This window comes from Manis pentadactyla, chromosome 4, assembly GCF_030020395.1.
Source record: "Manis pentadactyla isolate mManPen7 chromosome 4, mManPen7.hap1, whole genome shotgun sequence".
Classification (NCBI taxonomy): Eukaryota; Metazoa; Chordata; class Mammalia; order Pholidota; family Manidae; genus Manis; species Manis pentadactyla.
The window spans coordinates 190,288,678-190,297,361 of record NC_080022.1 but is presented as its reverse complement, the minus strand read 5'-3'; the positions used below and the strand labels follow the sequence as shown (position 1 = coordinate 190,297,361).

At 54.0% G+C, this 8,684-nt stretch overlaps 1 long non-coding RNA gene across 1 annotated transcript; it reads left to right on the top strand.

Annotated features, from left to right (window-relative positions):
- Positions 1–3,322: 3,322 nt before the first annotated feature.
- Positions 3,323–8,657, top strand: LOC130683632 (uncharacterized). The gene is made up of 3 exons (XR_008997527.1): positions 3,323–3,453; positions 3,930–4,059; positions 6,841–8,657. It is a non-coding gene; the product is annotated as an uncharacterized LOC130683632 (long non-coding RNA).
- The last annotated feature ends 27 nt before the right edge of the window (positions 8,658–8,684 follow it).

Sequence of the window (8,684 nt, the reverse complement as noted above, 5' to 3'; positions counted from 1 at the left end):
GGGGTTTGAGGAGGGCTGGCGGAGCTGCCCCGGGTGGTCCCCGCAGGGAGACCGGCGCGCGCGCTACGCTTTTGGAAAGGACAGGGGCGGGCGGGACGGGACGCGCTCGGGGATCGGACGGGAGCGGAGGGAAGGGAGACCCAAGAGGACTAGTGCAGAAGCCTCTCCGGGGTTCCCAGCGCGTCCGAACCCTCCTTGCCCTGCGGGACGGGCCTGGGAGAGCAAGGAACCCGGGTGACCCTACGGAGTGCGACCCGGGGCGGAGGAAGCACGGAGAGGGGGTGCCAGGTGGAGGGGAGGCCGCCGCGGCCCGAGCCCGAGGGCAGCGGGCGGGGCCCCGAAGTTTGAGGACAGAAGCCGTAGTCGCGAGCGGGGAAGAGGGGCCGGGGAGAGAGGAAGGTGCGGCGGACAGGGACCTGGGCCGGGAGGCGGCGGCCGCCAGGTCGTCCCCAGCGCAGGCGGCCGCGATGGCGTCTGTTGGTGCGGCAGAAGGGCACCGGCGTGGGACCACCTGTTAGCTGTCCCGAGGGCCCTTCTCTCTCTTCTAATTTTTGTGGTTATTCCAAGCCTTTCCTATTTGTTGGTAATTTTTATTTTAGCAAACTGTTTCTAACAATCAGTTCAGTAACGATTTTTCGAACTCTGATTTTTTTCCCCTTTTTTCAGTTTTTAAAAACTTATTTTAAAAATTCATTTCATAAAAAAAAAAAACCTCTTCTTTAAACTCTTATTTTACCAGCTTAATGTTTTTACCAAGTTGTTCTCTTGCATGAAGTACTTGAGGTGAATTTCCTTCTGTTCTTGGGTCTGTTCTGAGGCTGGGTTATCTTTTTTTCTTTCTTTTTGTAACTTTTACTGAAGTCCAACAGTCACATGGAAGGTACACATACTGCCACTGCATGGCCCCGGAAGCTCTCACGGCTGGACACACCTGTGTGCCCAGCAGTCAGGTCACCAAACAGAACACTGGCCCTGGACCCTGCACACTCCTCAGCGTGACTGTCGTTGGTGTCACCCTGTCTGTTGTGTGTGCAAGCGGAATCGCACAGTGTGAGCTTGTGACTACTGTTCTCGCTCCCATTGTGCATGGTTGTGGGCTATTTATTCTCAGGAGACTGTTATTATATTCTCATTCTGTTTTCTTACATGAAGATACCATGATTTATTTCTTTATCCAGCCTGCTGGGATGGCCATTCTGGTGGTCTCCAGTTTCTATTAAGATAGTTCTACTGTGAGACTCAGAGACTCCAAGAAGGGACTAGTGGTTACCAAAGGGGAGGGGTGGGGAGGGCGGGTCGGGAGGGAGGAAGAAGGGGACTGAGGGGCATTATGTTTAGGACACATGGTGTGGGGGGTCACGGGGAGAACAGTGTAGCACAGAGAAGGGACATAGTGGATCTGTGGCATCTTGCTGCACTGATGGACAGTGACTACATTGGGGTGTGGGTGGGGACTTGATAATATGGGTAAATGTAGTAACCACATTGTTTCTTCATGTGAAACCTTCATAAGAGGGTACATCAATCATACCTTAATAAAAAATAAAAAAATAAAAAGATCTGCTGTGAACATCCCCACTATATGTCTTTGGCGTGCATCATTTCTGCTGGGATATGCAGAAAGCTGCACGGGCTGAGAACTGCGTGCATGTGTGCTCATGCATGTCTGGCTGTAGTAGACACCTTACAGTTTACACTCCCACCAGCAGAGTACGTGGTTCTGATGGCTTGTGTCCTCACCAACACATGCTTGCTCTCCTTTTCATTCTGCCTGTTTTGGAACGTGTGTAGTTTGAATTTGCATTTCTCTGGTGACGACTGATACTGGACACTTTTACATGTGTTTATGTGGATTTCCTCTTCTGTACACTGTCCAGTGTTTTGTCCATTTTTCCTAGTAGGTCAAATTTTTTTCTATTGAGTAGTAGGAGTGTTTTAAAAATATATTCTGGCTATGAGTCCTTTGTTAGAAATATGTTTTGTGAGTACTCTCATGTATGTTGGTTTTTACTTCTTTGATAATACTTTCACATGAACAGAACTCTTAATTTTAACATACCCCAGATTACCAGTGTTTTATGGTTAGGACTGCGGGTCTTCTTCCCAAATCTCTGCTTGCTGCAAGGGGAAGACATCCTCCGAAGTCTCCACTTGGCACTGATGGCTGTTTCCCACTGGAACAAGGTGAGGCAGGGGTGAAGACACATCTTTCCCCGTTGGAGAGACCCCCCCCCAACATTGTCAGCCTGGGGTCACACAGCCTGGGTCTGGATCTAAGTGGTCAGCCAGTCTCCCCTGTGTGCATCCTGTGCTCAGCTTGCATGTACACCCGTCGTCCCTGCATCTTCCCTGTGCAGAGGCGGCTCCGCCTGGATGTTTTCTTTGCTCATCTACAGCTGGTGAGCCTGGCTGCTCCATCCTGGACCTACAGAGGCAGGGTGGGAGCCTTGGAGTCTGGACCCTGTCCTGCAGCCTGGGCTGTGTGGCCCTCGCCAAGCAGCCCACTGGCCAGGGGAGGTGTCTTCCACTGCCATGGCGACACCTCATACTTCTAGCCCTGCCAGGCCCCTGCTGGCCCTGGACCCCATGTCTGTCTGGTGGGCTGTTGCACAATTCAGCTTTCTGCCCTCAGCAGCTGTGCTTCTCCCAGGCAGAAATGGAGAGAGAAAGGCCAGGGCGGCGCAGCTCTGGGGAAGGGGCTGGTCAGGGCCACAGCAGGCTGCCCCCGCTCGCCCCTGTGCCTTCCCTCGGCTCCAGCTGCCGGGGCTGCTCGCACCATGTTATTACCTTTCCTTCTCCCTGTTGCTGAGTTTCTACGTTTTGCCCATTCGTCGGTGATGGACGGGGGAGTAGATTAAGCTGACACTAACTGCTACAATCTCTTGCCTCCCGTTTTTTTCCCCAGCATCAGATTTACCTTTTTCTCTGACCACCTTTATTTCCCTGTCTCATCTTTGCTAAGAGCTGATAATGACCCCCACTTAGAGCACAGAAGAGCCATCTCACGGAGAGCCTGTGCTGTTGGGCCCAGAGGAGGCGAGTGACTCTGGAGATCACGTGTGGGGGCGGGAGCGAGGCCGGGGCAGCCCTGGTGATCGCCCAGCCTGTGCCCCCTGCCTCGGCTAGCAAAGGCCCAGAGAAGTAGCTTCTCGTACCTCGACGACCATCAAAACACCTTTACCTAAGCGACCCGTTGCTGGGCTTCTCTGCTTCCGTTCGCCCTGGGCAGGTGCTTGCCGGATGTGTGCACACGACGTCCCAGGCCGCTGCCTCCTTGGAGCGTCTGTGGAGCTACAGCCACTGCTGGTTTCGCTCGCAGCCGCCTGCAGAGCAAGGAGATCCACAAAGTCATCCGCTTCAAATGCGGATTTTACCCTGCCTCTTCCCGGGGTGACACCTTCAGGAGGGGCCTTCTCCTTCCTTAGCGCCCATGGTACCTCTCGGGAGCACATGGTAAATTTAACACATTGGGTTTTCTAAATTATGTTATATATGCTTCCATGTGTTTGGGACTAATAAAATTGCATTTGTACCAGATTTTTTGTTTAAAAGACAGTAATTCAAGCCCTGCCTCCCCTGTTTCCTGTGGGGTCCCCTTCTTGCGTTGGTGACTGCCCCTTTAGCCTGACCTCCGACCCCTGCAGCCCCCAGCCCAGGGTGAACCTGATTGCAGGGGACGGGCAGGGAGGGGCTCAGATCCGGCCAGCACAGTTCTTTGGGGCGGTCAGCCCCCACTGTAGAGTGGACATCCGCACGGCTCGGCCTTGGGCCTGCCCCACCGCACCTGCTCAGGCCTCTCTGAGCTGTTTGGGGCAAAGAGAAGCAGCCATGTGTGTGGGACATGGAGGGCACAGCACCCACGTTTGCAGGCTGTGGGCTCACTTTCCACGAAACGATTTTATTTTGAATCTTTGAAACTTTCTCCCCAGGCTCTTCAGCTAACTGGCCGCAAAGAGGGAATTATGTACAAGCGAAAACTGGAAAGAGCCACCGGGCCCACGGGGGTGGGGCTTCCAGCCGTCAGACCCTCGGACACAGCGCTTGACAGGCGGTCACGATGTAAGATGCCAGTGGCGCCCTTGGGGTCTCCTTGCACAGTGGGCTCCATTCGACTGATCCCCTCAGAGGCCTCGACCAAGCTCTGCGCTAGACCTGGGGCACCCTCCCACCTCTAGCCCCCACGTGGTCTGCTCCTGCATTTCAGTCAGGGTCAGCTGCCCGAGACACCCACCCTGGGTTGGTGCAGTGCTCACTGCCCCTTGATCTGTGAGCGCTCACCTCGGTTCCAGGGCCTGCTGGCCCAGCTTCTCTGGGAACGAGTTCCTGGGCGCTGGGCTGCTCTCTGAACCGCCTTCCTTTCCCACCAGCCGCCGCGCCCCGAGGCCCAAGTCTGCAAGGGCTTCGTATGTGCGGAACTGGGGCTGCCGGGGCCTTACGTTGGCGCTCAGGGGTCTCGGGAAGACCAGCTGGGGTCAGGCGCACACATGCTAGAGCTGGAAAAGTTTTTCAGTTACAGATTTTAGAGAAAACAACGCTAGCCTTTCAGATCCTTCACATGATAATATGCATGTGTAATACACGCATGCAATAAGTACAGGTAGACATGTGTAAGTCATTTTTATCCCTCTTTGATTAAAGACAAGAACTTTTTGATGAGATTTAACAGTGAAGAAGCAAATTATTTCATTGCTTCTACTTCTGTTAATATGCACAGAAGTCCGCTCACCGGAGCCACCGGTGTGGGCCATCAGTCTGTCACGGCTTTGCCTTTGTGAACTCTGTGACACAGGCACTTGTGCTTCTGGGAATTTGGCCTTGTGATTTGTTCTTGCTTACGTGGGCCTGGTATTCCAGGTCCTGACCTCCCTCTAGCCATACAGGCCATCTGGCAGATGTGGGTCCTTATGAGGAGCGAGCTTAAGAAGGTGACTTACGTTCTGAGATGCAGCTGAGTAGAGCGGAGAGATGGACAGCTTCTAGACCCAAGAGACGGAAAGTGTGTGGGGCCCAGAGTCCGGAAGGCAGCTGCCCTGTGCGGGGAGCACCATGCCAGCAGCTGGGCGGGGGGTGGTCTGGGGGTAGTAGCCACCAGCGGCCCCTCCCAGCAGGTTCCTCCCCCCGGGTCTCTGTGCCTGGCTCCTTCGCCTCGCGGGGGTGCTCGTGTTTCCCACCTGGAAGCTGTTGCTGGGAGACAGTCCTGTGGAGCTGGGGGTTGAGAACCAGGCAGGCCACTGGCACTGACCGCACGGCCTCCTCAGCTGTGTGAGATGTGTATTCTAACCTCACTAATAATGAATTACCTGCCCCAGATGAGATTCAAGAAGTTTACTAATTAATTCCAACTATGACTTGTGACAGGGCTGGAATTTTGTGTGATTAAGATAAAAGCCAAAGCAGGCTTACAGAGGTAGAGTCGTGAGTGCACACATTAAACTCTGGTCCACCCCAGGATGCGAGGCTGAAAGCTATGATCTTAGCAGGAAAAAATAAATTGATAAGTGTGAAGGGTATTAAATTCTTTCTTAGATTAAGAAAATCCATGTGTAAGTAATACCCATTTTTTCCAGTTCAGAGTGGCGTGAATGTTCTAGATGAAAGACAAACAAATGGGCAGAAATAGTTTGATGACTGAGAGGCAAAGCCAGCGTCACTGGAGGGAGTGGCTCACACGTGGCTCAGCCTTGCCCGAAGGCCCCGCACAGCTGGGGTGGGAGGGGGTGTCGGAAGGCCCTGGTGTCCAGGCTGCCGTAGCAGGTGGCCACACACTGGCGTTTGAGACACAGGCAGCCGCTGGCAAGGCCCGGCAGGCCGCACGTCTGAAGTCAAGGTGTCGCAGCACGTGCATCCCCGCGGAGGCTCCAGGGAAGGGTCCTTTCGCAGCCCGTCCAGCTTCTGCTGGTTGCCATTATGTGCACTTTGAACAAGGGTGGAAACTGAGCCTGTAGCTCTGTCCCTGAGGGGCCAAGCGCCCTTCCCAGCAGGTAACAGTTAACGGAGGGTGGGGCCCCTTGGGCATCAGCCCCTTGTCCTTCTGAGGGCAGCGCAGGGCTGGATCTCATTAGCTCTCGCTCCCACGCTGTCTTGGGGCCTCACATCTGGCCCAAAGGATGAGGCCCTAGATGCGGGACACCCTGGGAGAGACCTAGGCCCTGCTGTGGTACCCAGGGCTGCCTAGGCCACGGTGAAAGAGGTCATCCAGCTCCAAGAGCTTGGGTCCCAGCTGGTGGTGAGGTTGGCCAAGACCAAGCTGAGCTGGCACCATGCCTGTCTGAGCAGGACAGAGGCATCGGGGCTGTTCCAACCAGGAAGGAGCGGCCCATTCCTCTTAGATGGGCTTGTGGTCAGAGGTGTCCGGTCCACAACTAGCCTCTCCGGGGATGTGAGGGGGTGGCAGAGCTTCAGCCGAAGAGGCAGCTCTGTGCTCAGCCTGCTCTGTCCCCCACAGCGCCACCTGGCCTCCCCAGTCCCCTTCCCTGAGAGGAGGGCCCTCCTGGCCTTCCCATGGACCAGGGGCCCAGCTGTCGGTGATGCCAGCTGCCACCACCCTCCAGGGCATCTGCTGCTTCTGTGGGTTTTTTGGGGAGCTCCATTCTGGCGTGTTTTCTGGTTTTCCTGTGATGACAACAGCTTGGCAGTGGCTGGCTGTTGTACAGCACAATGGGGATCCAAGTGTGCCCTGAGCCTTCCTGGCAGGCCCCCCTGCATGCACTCCCTGTCTGAAGTGATCTACAGGTAGCTGGGTGGCACTGCCAGCAGGTGCCCACCCTCTCGCCCTGTCTGACATTTAGTGTCCTGAGACTATGGTTATTTAAGTGATAATAAGCTCTCTGGTATCTTCAGGCTAATGGGGAAGGCACCTGCTGAAGTCCAGGGCAGTTTGTCCTCAACTGCCCCCTGGAGCACAGACAGACCTGGCTTGCTGTCCAGCGTGGGACAGTGGCTCATCCAGGCACGATCACCACCAGTGGACAAGCGCCGCATGTGTGTGCCTCCAAACAGGTGCTCTCTGGCCCCTGACATGCTGCGCAGTCTCAGCTCCATCTACAATAGGAGACAGGCGGGCAGGGGCTTGGTTGGCCCTCTTCCAAAGGCAGTCAGTGGGTTGGGATATGTGACCCCCGATGCTGCTCTCTGGGTGAACTGATCGCCTAAGTGTGCGGAGCTCCTGGGCAGGAGGTGCTGGGGGTCCAAGCCCACAGCACCCGCAGGAACAGGCAGGTGCCCATGGCTGGAGTGGGCTTTGCAGGCTGGCTCTTGACTGCACTTTAAAATCAAATATGTCACATTTTTTCAAGAACAGCGAGGCTTCACCATCTTGTGCAGCCGCTTCCTTTCAAGTTCCAGAACATTTCCTCACCTCTCAGCCCTGGGCACCACCATTCTGCTTTCTGGTATTTTAATTGAACATAAGGCACATTTCTCAAAAGTCAGGTGCACAGAGATGATTGTTAATAAATGATATTTAACCAGTATTTGCACCATTTATGTGATGGCACACGGTTTCATCTGCTCACTCACTAAAATAGAATGAAGCAGTTAGGATGACCAACATAGAAGAGACTAGGAACAACAAATGCTGGTGAGGATGCAGAGAAAGGGGAACCCTCCTACACTGCTAGGGGGAATGTAAGCTAGTTCAACCATTGTGGAAAGCAATATGGAGGTTCCTCAGAAAACTCAAAATAGAAATACCATTTGACCCAGGAATTCCACTCCTAGGAATTTATCCGAAGAAAACAAGATCACAAATTCAAGAAGACATATGCACCCCTATGTTTATCGCAGCATTATTTACAATAGCTGAGATATGGAAGCATCCCAAGTGCCCATCAGATAAGGGTGAATGTAATAACTACATTGTTTTTTCATATGAAACCTTCATAAGAGTGTATATCAATAATGCCTTAAAAATAAAAAAAAAAAAACCTTTGTTAACTCATAATAAGCACAGGCATCTCCTGGGTACCCCGTCCTCAGGGGAGGTACTCTGACTGAGAGGGGTGGGTGCTGAGCGTGCTGGGAGGGCCTGTGAGGCATTTGCCTGCAGCCTCTATTGTTAGTACTTTAGACGGTATTTTTCCTCTTACAGATGGAAAGATGGGCTTTAATATGGACATACGTAATGCCTTTCCATGCCTTCCACCCCTGGCTCAAACCCCAGTCTGTGCCCTGAGGGGAGAATGTACCCCCTTTAGGAGAGGGGTGTTGTGAGGTTCCTGAGAACTTCTGTCTTCCAGCTGAAGGCCGGTCAGCTATTAGTGGGGGTGTGTCGGTTTCCTGGGACCACAGAAGTGCCACAACCTGACCCTGTGTCTCCAACGGCAGGCAGAAATGCTGCCGCGGTTGGGCTCCTCCAGCTCCTGGAGGCAGTGAGGACGCTGGCATTGGCTGGACCCGGGGGCACATCCCTGCCACCTGAGCCTCCTCGTCGCCTGTCTCCCCCCTGCGTCTTTCCCCTTGTCTTCCAAGGAGGACATCTGTCATGGACTTAAGACCACCAGGGTGGTCTCCTCTCAGGACCCTAATTTCACCTGCAAGGACTCTTTCTCCAAGAAAGGTCATAGTCATAGGTTCTGGGCAGACATGTCTTTGAGGGCCACCATCCTCCAACTACTTTGAGCTTCCTGGTGAAGATGGGATGGCTGTAGTGAGGGGTGCCCTCACTTGTACCCCTGGTCCGCTAC